The following is a 17,763-nucleotide window of genomic DNA, read 5'->3' as shown; positions in this document are numbered from 1 at the left end:
CATCCGGGCTGAAGAAAGGTTCAGATTGCTGCATTCGGGCTGGAGCCAGCCTCAAATGTGGAGGTGCCCTTTTAAAGCTGTATCATGCAAAGACAAAGACATATGTGAACACACCACTGACTTGTCTGGGCCAAAGCTTAATAAAAATGGATTGAGGGAAATGTAAAACTGTCCTGTGCTCAGAAGAATCAAACTTTTCAAATCTTTTTGGGAACCATGGTCACCGTCTCGTGTGGACTAAAGAGGAGAGGGACCATCTAGCTCGGTGGTTCTGAAATGGTCCAGCCTCAGGACCCACCAGTCTGTCTTACAAGAGATCGCAACCCAAGTTTGATAAAAAATTCTTTCCCCATCATTATGTGTACATTTTTGCCCATTTTTTTTTTTTTTTTTTTTTTTTTTTTTTTTTTTTAATAGAGAACTTGTGAAATTACTTCATTCTCATAGGTAGCCATTTATTTTGAGGAGGGGAGATAAATTAGTTGAAATATTAATCAAAAATTAAAATTTACCCAATTTCACAGTAAAACAAGATAAGGTGAAAGGTATCCATGCATGTCCAATAGGGACTTCAGGACTTTTATCACCATTTTTTTTTTCAGACACCTAGTCGTGACCCACTGAAAACTGCTCTGTGACCACTTTATGGCCCTGACCCACCAGTTGAGAACCACTGATCTAGCTTGTTATCAGTGCACTGCTCAAAAGCCTGCATCTCTGATGGTACAGGGTTACATAAGTGCCTGTGGTGTGGGCAGCTTCCACATTCGGAAAGGCAATATCAATGCTGAAAAGTAGATAGAGGTTTTTGAGCAATGTCTCTTTCAGGGAGGCCGTTGTTTATTTCTGCAAGACAATTCCTCTCCCAAAACTCCATCAACTGGTCTCCTCACTTCCCAGATATTTATGTTCACTTAATCCCAGCTTGTAACTTTCATAAAATGGTAAAAGTCAGTTTCAACGTCAGATGTGCTGTTGTGAAGAAAATATGGGTTTATGAGATTTGCTAATCGTACACTGTGCCCCAGCTATTTTGGAATTAGGATTATACATGTTGATCTCCCTTCTAAATGTCTTTTTTCATTTACTCAATCATCAGTCCAAAAATTAACTGACCTTTTCCATATTAAATCTCCTCGTGCTTTACCATTGGAATTGGTATGACTATTATTCCTGCCCAGATGCCAAAATTGGTCATTCCATCTTAACAACAGATGATAAAAGTAAAGTCATTCAAAGAGAAGTGAACCAGGCACCCTACTACTTCATATCTATGCTTCTGATGATCCCTGATAACTGTTTAATAAAATGATCAAAACCAAATCAGCTAAACATTTGATAAAAGGAGCCAGAAACTCAGGCACAAACTTACCATCTGCTCATTATTCAAGACTGCAATTCAATTTAGCATTCTATCTGCAGAACCGGATTGCTTTATCTGACAGTCACTTTAAATGATACTTTGAATCATTTACTTCCTGTGATTTATTATTCTCAGAGAAGCCTGATCTTCTCCAAAAACCTTGCAGATAAAATGAAAAACTTGGTTTAGGCAGCATTAATACATGTAGATGTCTACCCTTATCCACATCAGCAAGCTGGATAAATACAGCCCAGCTATAAATCTGTTTTAAAGGGAACATACGTATGAAGCATTTGAGCAAACACTCAAATTATTTAGATGTCTCAGATTTCAACAGGTTTTCATCATCCAGCATGGTCTGCTCCAACACATACAGAACATGAATAACGTACATGTCAGTGTGGCTGTGCAGTGATTCATGGTCTTAAAATAGAATTTATACAAGAACACAACCAGTAAATAAACGGCCTCCACAGTAGAGTTAGCTAAATATAACCCATTCATATGTGTGGCTATTCAGCTGATACACTCCTCTGTTGTATGTGCAGTGAAGGATCTAACAGTAGTAGGTATTGCATGTTCAGAGAGGTTTATAACTCTCCACATTTAAGTGAGAATGAGCTGCAGAAGCATGGAGACTGTGCAGTTTTCCACCTCCATCCAGGAAATCTGAGAGTGTTATTTCAGGGACGTTCTGAGCATTCAGGCCAAAGATATGCTTACTGGTTCACATTACATTTGTTGAGAGCTCTGCTCTCATCTTAAAGTTGATTCCTGACGCAGCAATGCTTTTCACTTGCCGGAGAAACCATGGAAGAACATTAATGGACTAACATCTGCTCACCTCTGGACCTAGTTGGACAATGGCCTCTAACCACACACCATGATCACAAGTAGACTTTCATGTTCATTTAAGCACTGTTTCTGTTATTGGTCCTGCTAATGTGCTGTTGATTTACTTTGCTGTGTCCATTTATATCCAAGAGTGTGCCTTCATCTATGCAAACACCAGTGTGACTGCCATAGAACTACAGACTGGCCACTGGTTTTCTGTGTGGTAAAGTGATCATACTGAGTCCATAGCTACAGTCCTCTCCAAAAGTATTGGAGCAGTGGGCCCAATTCCCTTGTTTGTGTCACTGTAGACTAAAAACATTTGGGTTTGACATCTAAAGCTGAATATGAGCTTGAGATCAACATTTCAGCTTTTATTTCCAAGTATTTACATCTTGATCTGATGCACAACTCAAGAGATCTTTATTTGTAACAGAACACCACCTTTTTAGGTGAGCAACAGTTTTCGAAGTGATAGACTTAAAATAGATTAAAGTGAACAAAACTTGATATTTAGTTTCAAATCCTTTTCTTGCATTAACTGCATCGAGCCCACTGACATCGCCAAACTTTTAGGTTCTTCTTTTGTGATGCTTTACCAGGCTTTCACCACAGCCTCTTTCAGTTGTTGTTTTATTTGAGATGCATGCTCTACAGTAGGGTTTTCAAAGTGTGAGGCAGGCCTCCCCTGGGGGGCGCCACAGAGCTTCAGGGGAGGTGCAGAACCATAAACCTGAAAAAAGGGGATTTGCATTGCTGACCTCTGCTGCACATCAAGCAAAATGGATAGACTTATAGTTACTATAGGGACTATGCTATAGAGCAGTGTTTCTCAACCAACACTTTGAAAACCCCTGCTCTACAGGGTTCAAGTCTGGAGATTGACTTGGCCAGTCCAAAACTTTCCACTTCTCGCCTCTGATGAACTCCTGTGTTTTTTTGGTAGTGTGTTTTGGGTCGTTATCTTTCTGCATGGTGAAGGATCTCCCAATCAGTTCCGTTGCATCTTTCTTTAAACTTGCAAACACAATGTTTCTGTAGACTTCTGAGTTCATTTCTGCTGCCATCATGTGTTGCATCATCAATGAAGATTAATGAGCCCGTTCCAGAAGAGGCCGTAAGTACAAGCCATGACATTACCTCCACTGTGTGTCACAGATGAGCTTGTTTGTTTGGGATTTGTTTGTTTAGCCTTTCCATCACTTTGGTAAAGGTTCATCTTTGTCAGTCCATAAAACTTTGTTCAGAATGTTTGAGGGTGATCTCTGTACTTTTTGGCCAATTCCAGCCTAGCCTTCCTGTTCTTCTTGCTAATGAGTGGTTAGCATTTTCTGGTGTAGCCTCTGTACTTTTTTTTCCATGAAGTCCTCTGTGAAGAGTAGATGGTGATACCTTCACTCCTGCCCTCTGGAGGTTGGTGCTGATGTCACTAACGGTTGTTTTAGAGTCTTTCTACACAATGTTTCTGTCGTCAGCTAATGTTTACCTTGGTCTACCCATTCAGCAACTGCTACTGAGTACACCAGTGGTTTCTTTCTTCTTCAGGACTTTCCTAATGGTTGTACTGGCTATGGTCAATGTTTGTGCGGTGACTCTGATTGATTTTCCATCTTCTCTCAGCTTCACAATCGCTTGATTTTTAACCATAGATAGCTCTCTGTTTTTTTATATCGTTTACACCTCTAACTATAAATACAGTCTGCACAGACAAAACCCAAATCTGAAACTGAGCGTAGACATTTATTTTTTGTGTGAATAATCAATGTAATAGGACACATCCGGGCAACAAAACACACCTGTCAGCCACATGTTCCAATACTTTTGCTCACATGGAAAATGGGTGGGTTCAAACAAATAATGATATCTTCAAAGTGGTCCAGATCCAGACGTAAACACCTGGAAATAAAAGCTGGAATGTTATTTTTTTTTCTCGTTTTTGTATTTGATGTCAAACCCAAATGTTTTTAGTCTACAGCAAAAATGAAGTAATTGGGCCCACTGTTCTAATACTTTTGGAGGGGACTGTATGAGCTAGATTTTCTTTTAATTTCTTTTTATCTTTAATATCACACGTGAAGCCACATGTGATTTGGCCATCTTGACCCCCCCCCGCTATCTCCTTTTTTTGATTGTCATTGATTCTGTTAGATCCTGTTTTGTTGAATAAATTTTATTATATATTTAAAGAGAAGTCGTTCATGATGATTGCACATACACAGTGTAATAATTTGCTGGTTGAGATGGTCAGCGTACAATTTTACACCTTCAATTTATTTAAATGCAAATATTTATTAATCATTGATAATTTTAGTATTTAAGATTTAACTCTGAGACTTATCTTTGCTCCTTCTCGGTTGTTGTTGCTGTCTCCAGGGTGTTGCCCCATTAATGTTCATTTTGAGGAATTATTTTGTCCATTTATATTATTAATTGTAATAAGCATAATTATGTAACTTTAATAACTAGAAAAGCACTCAGAGAGTGCAGACCTTATCTCTCAATAGTGAAGAATCCTTTAAAAACATTCTTGGATTCAGACAGTGATCCGGATCACTCCCAAAATCTAATTCACCAATTACTCCCTTCACAGTGGGGTGGAGACATGGTGAGGCAAAGCATTGGCTTTGCTATGGGTGGACTGTCATGGTGGAAGCATTGCCTGCCGGTGCCAACAGATGCACTGACAGTCTCACCCATGAGCTCACTGGACGACTGAAAGTCATGGCACAGGGTGAATATTCCTCTATTCCTCCCAGCATTGTGAGTATTCTCGCTACAATTCGCTGTCTTTCTCTCTGTTACGCTCTGACTCATCTCTCTGTGTGGGCGTGCGTCTTTTAAACTCTATAAACTCCAAAACTTTGAATAGAAACACCATTAGCCCTATCTCCCAATAGTAAAGAATCCTTTAAAAAATTCCTGGATCCAGACGCTGATCCAGATCACTCCCAAAATATAATCAGTTATTCCTCATGCCATTTCTGATATTTTCTGAAAATTTCATGAAAATCCATCCATGACTTTTTGAGTTATGTTGCTGACAAACGAACAAACCCACCTGATCACAGAACCTCCTTGGCGGAGGTAAAAACCTAAATTTAGCCTTACAGCTCTGTTCTTGTTACTTTTACAGGTGTTAACATCAGTTTGTAAAACAGACTTCCCCTCTCCCAGTCGCTCTGAAAGACATTTCTTTTTGTGCAGTGACAGCAACAGTCACAACATCATAACAACATAGAAAATTGTAGAATTGGATTATCACTTCCTCTTTAAAACTTTCTGCCATTGCTGCTAGGCTGATCGCACATCTCCTCTGCCTCCACACTGCCTCTACCACACATGTGCGTGCCATATGTCACGTCTGTGTTGCGGTAGTTTTTGAGGACATGAACAGCCGGCATGTCAAACCGATGATGCCAGCCGTGATGTGTCCACATCCAAATAACAGCAAGTTTATCTCCAGCCTTTGTGACCTTCCACGACATGTTCAGACTCTAAATTTAGTTCCAGGGACATAATTTGTCCTTAAAGTCTGTGCTCTTTGAAAATGACCGATAAATCTACAATGGCACCACCCACCTCTCTCTGAAAGGTTTCCTTCCTGTGCAATGTATCATCTTTTTCTTCGAATGGATGATTTTGACAAAAGTAGGGGGAAAGCTGCCACAAAATGGTTGTATTCATACTGCTGGGTATCCCAGCAGGCTTTGAGCTGCAAATTGGACAGTTGTTATATTTGCTATATTCAATGAAATAAGGCTTTTTTTTTTTCTTTTTTTTGTCTGTCTTTTTGCTTTCAGTATGTGGAAATCTAACAGGTATTAATCTGTGATGAAAATGCAAACTACTGAAGGCTTAATATAAATAACTGAGGGTTGCTGTAGTCCTGTTTTATGATATCTCCGCAACCATGCACCCTACTCATCAACCAAGCTCTCAACCTGTGAGCTGCTGATGGCAACCTGTTCTTTCTATCCAGTTGTTCCTGGGACTGAAAGCTTTGTTAGAGAATACAGAACTTGTTTTCCTTCTTCCTGCACCTCATACCAGCACTTTTAATGCACCATAAACCTAAACAAAACTGAAGGCCACAGATGATAAACCTTTACATGATGAAGTGACTGGATCTTTTTTTATATTTGCAAGAATCATAATGAAGCTACAGTATATGTTAACATAATGTAACTTGAAGCACAGGTGGTGTGGCCATCCAAATTCTCATTCTTGAACCATTGCACATGTTTTTATCACATTTATTTATAGAGACAATAAAATGAGTAAGAGTTGGGATACTGACTATTGTAAAACAGTGTTTATCCTTTTTCTGGGATTTGATAATGCACTATTTTGCACGCAGCACTAATATATCACAGATATGGACACCATTATGACTGTCACTGTTTTTACTGTATTAAATAAAAGCATATAATTCAGTGCAGCATTTATAGAGCAGTTTTTAACCATTGTTTCAGATTGTTTTGAGGTTTAAGCACTGTGTGGTGCTGGACTTTTTGTACACCTAAAGTAGGACATATATTTGTTCAGCATGGCCTCAAAGTCACTGTAGCTTTCCTTTATTCATAGTGGCAGTAAACAACTTTAGCTGTCCAGTTAAATGCATGCCCATCTCCATTACTGTCCAGTCACATCAGCTGTTTATGTTCTCAGAGGTCAGATGTACCCACAGATCAATAGATGTACCAAAAAAAAACTTAAGGTTGAATCAGTTACGGTTTTATAAATCTAAATACACAGCAGGACACTCAGGAACTGCGAAAGAGCACACAGAATGTTTCACTAAATCACTTCTGAAAAAAGTTTAAAGGAATATTTCAGTCTTACACTGTTTTTGGTGCAGCATTAGCCATACAGCAGGCACTGAATCTGACCGTTACGGTGAAGGGGGAGCTGAAAGCTTTCTGTTTACAGTACAAGTCAATCTTCGTTCTAACCCTCACCCATAGGCATGAGCTTTAGGTAGTGACTGAAAGACTGAGATCATGGCTGAAATGAGATTCCTCAGGAGTGTGGCTGAGCTCAGCCTTTCAGAGAGGGTGAGAGCTGGAGGAGAGCTGCTGCTCCTCCACATCAAAAGGAGCCACTTGGTGGTTCAGGGGTCTGACCAGGATGTCTAATGGTGGCTTTTTAAATATACATTTTTGTTTTTTTATGCCTTTATTTTAGAGAGGAGGACAGGGGATAGAGTCAGAAACAGGGACATAAGAATGGGGGTAAGATATGCAAGAAAGAGGCTGTAGGCAAAACTTAAACCTGGGCCATTTTTAACCCATTTTTGCTCTTTTTTGCAATCTTTTTGCCAATTTCTTGAATTTTTTTCATACATTTGTGCCACTCTATGTCCACTTTGGCCTCAGTTTGGCATCTTTTAACCATTTTTTTTCTGCTTTTGTCCTTTTTGGCCAACTTTTTTTTTCCACTTTAACTCATATTTGGCATTTAAGACCATTTTTGCCACATTAAACCCATTTTTGCAACTGTTTTGCAACATAACCATTTCTACGAGCTTTTTAACACTTTTATCTAATGTTTGCCACATTATGCCAATTTTTGCCACTGTCTTGCAACGTCATAACAATTTTACCTCACTTCTTTGGAATGTTCTGCCATTTTTTGTGCCTTATTTTGACCATTTTTGCCCCTGTTTTGCAACAGTATGACACCTTTTGCTATCTTTGTGGCACTTTTAGCCATTTCTGCCACATCAAGCCATTTTTTTGTCACTGTCTTGCAACATAACAGCCATTTTTGCTCCCTTTTTGGCACTTTCATTCAGTTTTTGGCCTGTACGCCTATTTTTGCCACTGCCTTGCAACATTAGGGCAATTTTTTGTAACTGTTTTGGCACCTTTATCCTTTTCTTGCCATATTTTCACCTATTTTCATCCACTCAACCCCACTTTTGCCAATCTTTGCTGCTTTGTACCAATTCACCCCTTCTTTGCCCTTTATAACCCATTTTTGTTGCTTTTTGCTCCGTTGCAACCTCAACTCTACTTTAAGCAAGGTTTCTGATTTACATGTTTTGCTGCTGTTGAATGCAGGTTTTTAGTCACATGGCTATCAAAAACAAGCGTCCAGTAGTTGTTCTGAAAGGCTGGAAGACAAACAGTCGTTCTGGTCAAAGACTAAAAGGTCTAGCAGAAACTCTGGTCTTCAGTCAGTTTTGCTTTACAAAGGATGAGACGCCACCACACTTTAATGGCAACGTTACATTTTCCAATTTCTTCCAGGGCTCATCAATAAATTGGCTTTTTTTTTTTTTTTGGTAGTATGTCAGTATACAGGGAGGCAAAAAAAATGTTGGTAAATGTATGGTTTGCTTGGCAACAGCCCTGTTTTGGTCAAGTTCTGGAGCCAAAGGTGCTACTGAGGCCAAATGGATGATTAAATAGACCAAAATCAACCACCTGTTTTTACATTCTTATGTTGCTGTATACTGCTTAGAGAACTGTTGTCAAGGGAGTGTTGTCATGTATGAGCAAGTTGATTGAGTCAGGAGGTGGCGATTGGTGGTGCAGGTGGGGATGGCCAAGCCTGGAGATGAAGACAGAGTAAACAGGAAATACATGGTAAGAAAAAACTGAAGGAGCACGGTGGCAAAGGAGCAAAAACCTGAAGCCAAGGCCTGAGCCGTGACAAGCCACACCAATGACTGTGCTAATTGCTATGTTTATCGTTAAGCACTTCAGACTCCTTCTCTTTGAAATCTCCCTAAAAAACAAAGCTGTATTGTTTACTCTTGTTTTGTGGATGTTTCAGAGTGGAACAGAAACAGAGTATGACTCCAGTCGATTGTCTCTATTGCTACCAACACTAACTAAATGTCACAGAGTCAGGATGATGAGCCCAGCTTGTTGTCTGAGCCAAGCACCCTGCTGTGAACACAAGAGCCACTTGACATCTTCCTCAAACGCTCTCCTGGACACAAATATTAGACTGTCAGTGGGATATACATTACACCACTTTATAAATATTTATCTAACCTGCAGATGAGTGTGTTTGGAGCTTTGTCCACACTTTGGTGGGATTCAAATGGATAAAAAGACATTAAAGTGATGTAGTCTTTTGTGTTTCTTCATTTGCAAGCCTGAAATATACATTTCTCTTTTAACAATTCATGAGCAGAAGCCTATTTTTATCCTTAAGAGCTAATGGTCATGACTACATTGACAATAACAGCACTCAGACAAAAGTCTGGCACATTTTAGAAGCACATTATAACATAATATAAAGGACTATTATCTGAGCTAGACTTTACTGGAAAGCCTGATACTATTCTCATCCATGCAAACAAACAGAAGCACATCCCAATTCATCTTCTAGACGACGACTGACGCCGTGTATTTGCTATATCAAACATCCAGAGTCCTCCTGCCTCCTAGCATCTAATTACTGACACAAATCATCCGGAGATAATGCATTCCCTTTTGCGATTAGTATGTAATTGACAATAATGCTATACCTACCATGGGATGCTGTGGCTCTTACAAGATGTCTGCATTTGTCAATAATGATCTGAGCTGACGGTAAACACGAATCAGCAGGGGCTCATATGCAATGAGGCTGCTTGCACTGTAATCTTATGGAGGTGGAATGGCTATTTTCTCCATTACAGTCAAGCTAATGCAGATTTTATGAATGTAGCATAATGTCAGCTGGATGTAAAGAGTCACATATAGACTCTGAGATATTTTCATCTTCAGCAGGGTTGAATTATATCTGTTACATATATCATCAACACAGCTTCTGATTTCTCTATGTTTTCACACTAGTGACAGCCAAGGCCAGAGACACCGTGTTCTCCAGTTTGCCTTTTTTCCAAGAATGCTTTCAGAGATGTTCCTCACAGATGTCCACTCTGACTCAGGAATTTACTCACTAGATTTTAAAACTCACAAAGAAATGTCAAGGTCTTTTGCCTCAGCTACATCCTTTGCTGGTGAATGAAATATCTCAAGGATGCTTTAAGGTAACTGTTCAACCTTTTCTTAAATGTGTTCTCGGACTCAAGGGTAAACTGATTCCATGTTTCTCACAGGTGAATCCATCTTCCAAAGCTCCCATCTGAACCGTTTGGGCCTGGTTAGAAAGCGACAGGACCAATCAGCGTTGAGAGGCAGTACTTTTGGGGACGGCAGTCTTGATGTAAGCAAGCAGCGACAAGAGGCCGGTGCAATTATGGTGGAAGGGCTTGGATGCTGCTAAAGCGCCTGTTTTATCAGAACTTGATGGCATTTCTTAGGGCGCTTTCACATTAGGCCCAGTTGTTTCGAACCGTGCCGCAACCCCGCAAAGGAGGAGAAAGAAGAAGAAGCTACCATGGCATCCACTGGGGTCATGACCTGAGCAAATATTATTTTTGTTTTGACCGAGCAAAAAGGCCATCCTGCAGCTGTGGATGATTTAAAATCATTTTTTAAGATGCTGGCAACTTCGCTCTTCATATGTGCACATCTACATGCAGTTCAGAGGATTACATGGGCTCATGCTGCGCAGATACAGCGGTTTTTGAGGTGACAGGAGACTTTTATGGCCTTTGCCCCTCCTCTCACTGACTCCAACTTGTGTTCATCTGTAAGGTGAGTCACAACAGACCGTTTATTGACTGGATTCTGATGATTTCTGCCCTTTATTGAGGAAAAACGTGAACAAACTGCCGCACTGTGGAAGGAAGTTTAGTTTTTACGATGATGTCATAAAGCTGATAGATGTCCCGTATCCGAGCACAGTTGCATTCACATCTCATCCGAACCGTGCCAGAGTCCACTTGAATCGCACCGAGACCAACTCCCCAAGTGGGCCTGGTGCCCGGATGTGGTTTGTTTGCATTCACACTACCCAAACGAACTGGACTGTGGGCTCAAGTGCACTCAGATCTGGGACTGGGCCCCAAATGTGAAAGCCGCCTGAGTTAAAAGAAGAACAAAGAACAGCAGTGAATTATTTTCTTTTGAAAAAAACAACAAAAGTCCTGTACTGACATGCCAACAGTCGCCATGTTTCACCTTATTCCTTGGTAGCTGCGCACGTGCACCTCGATAGCGGCTACATCACGTGTTTTGACCAATCATCTCAAAGAATTTGGTTTACACTTTGCACAATGTCCACTCTGACTCAAGAATTATCTGAATGTATTATGGAACAAAGCCAAGATTCAAAAATTAATTGAGGGATTTGTTGTCAAAAATGTGCTGCAAACTCTGACTCAGAGTTGAGGGTGAACTGCTCAAAACTTGGCGGTCTTGGGTCACAAAGTTGTAGTTACCCTGTACCTTATGTAGCTTCTTCTGAGCTTTACTTTTTTGAGCCATCACTGTACTTTCACTGTCTGTCAATCACACACGTTGCCTGGTGGTTCTAGTTTCCTTCTGTGCTGCACATTCAGCTTGAGCCGACCTCATTTGAAATTGTTGTCCCTCATTACGCCGCTTGCCGTTCTGTGTGCTATACAGCAGGTGCATCAATATTCAATTCCTTATTACCCTCAAAGTCAACAGCTCAAAGGTTGAGTCACTTTTGGTTTATGTGATAGGAAGGCACCCATCATAAATAATTTCTTCAGTCACACCTTCCAATGAAGGATTTATTCCTCAGGCTGGAGGGAATATGAAGAACAGTTTGTAAAAGAACATAATTCATATAGCACTTTTTAAAAAACATGGTTAACAAATGGTGAGGATGCAGACAAGACAGAAAAGCTGTGGACAAGATGAATGTGTCAGTAACCTATGCAATTTAAAAAAAAAATGATAAAAATAATGAAGAATCAATATAAAGTAAGTACAAAGCATAGCTAAATATGAATGCAGGATGCTGGAGGAAGTTTATGAAAGGAAAAAGCTTAGATATACAATACAATAACTTTATCTATCCCCAGAGGGAAATTCAGTTGTCTGGAGTCTCATCTGTTTATGGAAGAATTATATAGGGAGATATGAAGTGGATGATCCATGTTCCTCAGAATGGCCTCCACCTTCTTCATTGTGTGTCTCTCCACCTCATCCTCCAATGAGTTCAACTTGATTCTGACCACAGAGCCAGCTTTTTTCACCAGTTTGTTCAGATGCCTTGCATCCTTGTGTTTTACACCGCCTCCCCAGCAGACTGCAGCATAAAACAGAACACTTGCCACCACAGACTGATAAAACATCTGCAGCATCTTACTGCAGATGTCTATTGATGGGAGTCTTCTCAGGCAAAAGAGGCGGCTCTGCCCCTTTTTGTGGATGAATTCTAGGTTTTTAGACCAGTCCAACTTATTATCCTATTATGTACACCTAAATATTTATACGATGTCACCACCTCGATGTCCACACCACAAGTGTTCACTGGTTGAAGAGGGGATTTGGATCTGCAGAAATCTATGATCATTTCCTTTGTCTTTGAGGTGTTGAGTAGCAGGCAGTTTTTGTGACTCCAGTCACTGAAGGAACTTATCAGATTCCTGTATTCGGCTTCTTGTCCATTTCTGATACATGCCACGATAGCAGTGTCATCAGAGTATTTCTGGATGTGGCATGACTCAGTGCTGTATTTGAAGTCTGATGTATACAGTGTGAACAGGAATGGAGCCAGGACTGTCCCTTGTGGAGCCCCTGTACTACTCAATAATGTCCCAGAAACACAGTTCCCCATCCTGACAAACTGTGGCCTTCCTGTCAGGTAATCTGTGATCCAAGAAACACAGGAACGATCCACTCCCATCTGCGTGAGCTTGTCTTTGAGTATGGTGGGTTTGATGGAGTTGAATGCATTTGAAAAATCAAAGAACATGATTCTCACATAAACTCCAGGTTCCTCCAGATGAAGCAGGGCACAGTGAAGCATGAAGAGGATGGCATCATCCACTCCAATGTGTTCTTTGTATGCAAACTGCTGGGAATGCAAACAAAGAACACACTGGAGTGGATGCTGCTAAAGTGCCGGTTTTATCAGAACTCGACGACATTTCTTCATTGAAAGAAGAACAAAGAACAGCAGTGAGTTGTTTTCTTCTCAAAAACGACAAGTCGAGTACTTACATGTCTAGTCGCCATGTTTCGCGTTATTCCTCAGTGGCTGTGCACGCGCAGCTTGATAGCTGCTGTGTTACGTGTTTTATTGCTCTGATTGGCTCTTAGAGATGTGACAGACAGAATGTTTATCCAATCATACTCCGAGTGTTTTTTCAAATCCTCTGCCTTTTCCCAAACTTTTCCTTTTGAAGCTTTCCCATGTCAGGTTAGCATTGACCTGCTATTCTTCTACTTCACTGATGTGATAATAAGGAGAAGTACTTGCTAAAACAGCACACAGCTTGTCTCGTTCTCGACTCAGTTTGGACCCCCAAAAGTCTTGGTCTTGTTTTGGTCCTGGTACACCCTGGTCTTGGGCAACACTATAACACTAGAAAAAGTTGCAAAAAGATGTTGCAGAAAGGATCAAAAATGATGCAAATGGATGAAAAAAATGCAAAAACAGGATTAAAGTGGAAAAAAAAAAACTCCTAAGGCAAATGGCACAAATGGACAAAAAGTGGCAAAAAATTAGAGGAAGCAGCAAATAGTGGCAAAAACAGACCAAAAGTTGCAAAAGGATGGACAAAAACATGGCAAATGGGGTAAAAAAAGTTGCAAAAAAAAAAAAAAATGCAAATATGGGCAAAAGTGGTAAAGAAAGTGTCAGAAATGGGTGGAAATAGGGCAAAAATAGAATTTAAGTGACAGGAAATGGAAAAAGTGGTGAAAGGGGTTAGAATGTACCAAAAACAAATATTTCCAACATCAAAACCCCAAACTAGCTTGACACACCTTTCAGCTTCAAAATGAAGTTACTGTTAGCCAGGATGCTAGCACCAATGCTACTGATCCAACACATGCATTGATATCATTTATAAATCAAAAAGGGTGAGGTACCATTCTTTTTATTTTTCAGGGGCCCAGCCAAATCTGTGGGCGGGCCTAGACAGAGAGGCACTACCCAGCTCCACTTTGCACTTTTATCAATAAAACCCACACCATAGGAGGTTTATATACTAAATAACATGTCACAGTTTTCTTTATGAGCATAGTTTTTAGACATGATGAGGGAGCTGGTCTACAGTGTGAACCATCTCATAGCCATGGGTGGCAGCACTGTCATGTAACAGTGTACAAAGAGTATCAGCAGTCTAGACATGATGCATGAATACTTCTGATTGAATCACTAAATGATACAGACAGGAAAAGACAACTTTTTAACAAGGAGGTCTAGTTTTGGGTGGAAGAAATTGAATTATTATTTGGTAATGCTATCACATTGATCATTATTTCAAGCAGGCATAAATAAGCTTCTCTGACAATTTCATTTTTTAAAGTGTATCGACAAAATGACTAAAAAATGACCATAGAAAGCAGAAGACAAACTCTGCCTGCCATAATTCAATACTGATGACTCCAAGCAACCAAAACAAGCTCTTCAGTCTGCATCTTTGACAGCATTATCTTGGCGTTATCATATTTTATGCCTCTTCTCAAAGATCGGGAGGGATGTAAAGCTGACAGACAAAGAGCAAGCGGAGGTCAATCACCATGCTCCAGTTATTTAGTTGGCGAGATCTATTTGTTTGCATGATTTGGAAATATTCAGTGACAAAAGGCACACATCAAAGACAGAAGCAGTTTAAGCGTGTTATGTAAAGTAAATAGAGCAGAGAGAGAGAGATGCAATGTTGCACGCAAAGCTTATTCAATAATAGGATCAGTTTGTTTGTTAAAATGTAGACAAAAATCAAAGACACCAGCGGTGTTTAATTTCAGATGTTTGTGATCGGCATTTTTGGTTATGCTCCTCTGTGGGGCTGATTAGCAATCAAAATTTAGTTTCACAAGAAATTGGCATTGATCTCTCCCAGAAAGAAAAAAAAAAAAAACCCAGACATAATTGATTTTCTTTCAAAACTCTGAAAGAAACACAACTTTCTTTTGTCCATGGCATTGAATCCAGAAGCTGTTTCCAATCACTGTGCACATCTTGGCACACTGTCTGCTCATTGCAGTGTTTTCCTTTCCTTCCAGTGCATATCCCATGGTGCTTTAAAATGCTTTCTATATCTGGACTGAAAAACAGCCTTAAAGTTGGTCTGAATCCATACAGTAAATAGAAATTTAAAATGCTACCAACAAACAGTCCTCTGTAATTACATCCAAGTTTAATGTACATCAATACAGTATCCAGTTTAAAGAAAAAGCACCGTTTTAATTAAACACGAGTACTTAAGCCTCCATTTTTTGGACTAAACCCTAAAGACACACAGTCACACTTTAGTGAGAGTTGCTCAATAAACCATACGGAGCCCTGCTGGAGAATAATGACATTTTAACTCTGCAAATGTGTACTATAATAACTGGGCCAAAGCCAAAGCTTGTCTGTTTGAATGCAACCATTAGCTTAGGCTTAAAGCTGAGCAAGCACAAAAGCATGGCTGCTTTACTTTGTAGTCCAAATACTTCATGTAAATACTGAAAAGCACAGCTGAATTGCCCAGAAAGTATTTGTTGTCTTTGAAATCCAACAAAAAAAAAAAAAAAAAAAAAAAAAAAAAACATTTCTTAGAAAAACTCTGCATGTGCAATAAAGCTTTAGGACTATGGAGTCTTTAATCCAGAACCATCACAGCCTTTATGAATACAGATGTAACGACTGTAGCCAGTCAAATTCCCACCATGAAGCGTCTTTTTATCCAAAGCATTACATTAAAGCCAAGTACTATAACGACAGTTAATTTAGGCCGAGGTCACTCTGCTAGAGTCGGTTATTTTTGTACCGCTAAGTGTTGCAAACTGAAAAAAAGCCCTGTGCAGGTCAGAAGGACAACCTGATTCTACCCGGAGCAGAGCACATGGCACCAGTTAGCAAAGTAACAGAGGAATGAAAAACCTTCCTTTTACCAGCCAGAAACCTTGCACACAACTGACTCGAGTGTCAACATCCTCGGTACAAAGTTGAAGGTGATGCACGAGTTTCCACTTGAGGCTGTAGCTAAAGCCCCCAAACACAACCATGTTCAAATGTCAGCTTTGACAGCAGAACTAAACATGTTTAAAGTCTACTTCTTACAACACATTTGGTCTGAATTGCTCCTGTCTTTATGGGTACGAGCTGTATGGAGTATATTTTTACAGATTCACTGTTTTTGATTGTTTAAAGGCTTAAAGGAGCAGAGACAAACTACAGCAGAGCTGATGGAAGCACTCTCACTGACTAAAACTGAAGCCTATCTGCTCCTTTGCTGAGATGGAGCAGAGATGGACAAAACGTGAATCTGGTGAAATTCAGAGGTGAGAAAACCCACACAGTGTGTACATTAGTGTTGCAGTAGAGGAGAGTGGGGTGAGTTGTGCCAGTTTTTACTCAAAGTGACTTTAAAGTTAGGCCATGATAGTAATGCCTCCAACTTAAGTATGTACACATATTTCAGGATGTGGTGCATCCCTGAGAACAATAACCTTGGATCTGAAATAAACTGTTTAAGAAATACAGCTTTCAGAAAAAAAGTGGTCTCTTGGCACAACTTACCCCCCGGTGGGGGATAAGTTGTGCCTTTGGGGAGAACACATTGGGGTAAATTGTGCCAGTGATTACTGAAGATTATTGAAGTAAAACAGAACATTTTAATGTCATAAACTATAATGCTATATAAAAGCAAGACAAATTCAATACAAAATTACTCATTTAAGTTTTATTTAGATATCATCACCCTATTAAACTAATGGAATAAGTCATATTTTCTAGTTTATGGGAAAATACAAAAAACTTAAAGATATTTGTGAATCATTCAATACAGTGATTTAGACCAATTTCTGATCATCTCATTGTGACTTACGCCGCTTCAAAACTGAATAAAACTGCTCTTTAATAACATAGTGCAAACTCAAAACTGAAATCAGTGTTAGCTAAATTAAACAAATGGCAGGTAAATCAAACACTGATGAGGCATGCCCATCTCCTCACTTCTCCAGCTGTTTTTGGCCCTTCTTTGTTATGGACTAGATGGTTCTAGATGTGTACGTCTCGGTGTGTGGTTGTGTGGATTTGTTAGGGTGGCTGTTTCGGGGTGTGTGGGTCTGCATGTGTGGGTCTGGATTTGTGGGTACTTGGGTCTGGTTGTGTGGGTGTCAGGGTTTGGATGTGTCTTTGGGTCTGGGTTTATGGATGTGCTACTGGCACAACTTAACCCAGGCCCTTTGGCACAAATCACCCCAGCCCCAGTATTTTGGAGAAAACTAGTATGATCCAGCAGTTTAGAGCTAACATCATGCTAACTGTATAGACTCATTGTGTAGCCTAATAAAGCACTAAAACATGTGTGAAACATTTTCAAACTTGTCTATAATTGTTAAGACATAACAATCAAAAAACCTTGATCATTGAAATTTTACTTTGAAAGGCAAAAAACAGTTTTTTGAGCTAAAATGTGCTTACATCTCATGCCATGTGTCTCCCTTTTATGCAGGATGAGTAAAATGGATAGCTCTTCAAAAATATGTGGTCACATGACCAAATTCTTCTATAGTCTTCTATAAACA

This window comes from Cheilinus undulatus, linkage group 3 (assembly GCF_018320785.1).
Source record: "Cheilinus undulatus linkage group 3, ASM1832078v1, whole genome shotgun sequence".
NCBI classification, from domain to species: Eukaryota; Metazoa; Chordata; class Actinopteri; order Labriformes; family Labridae; genus Cheilinus; species Cheilinus undulatus.
This window is presented reverse-complemented; position numbering follows the sequence as displayed.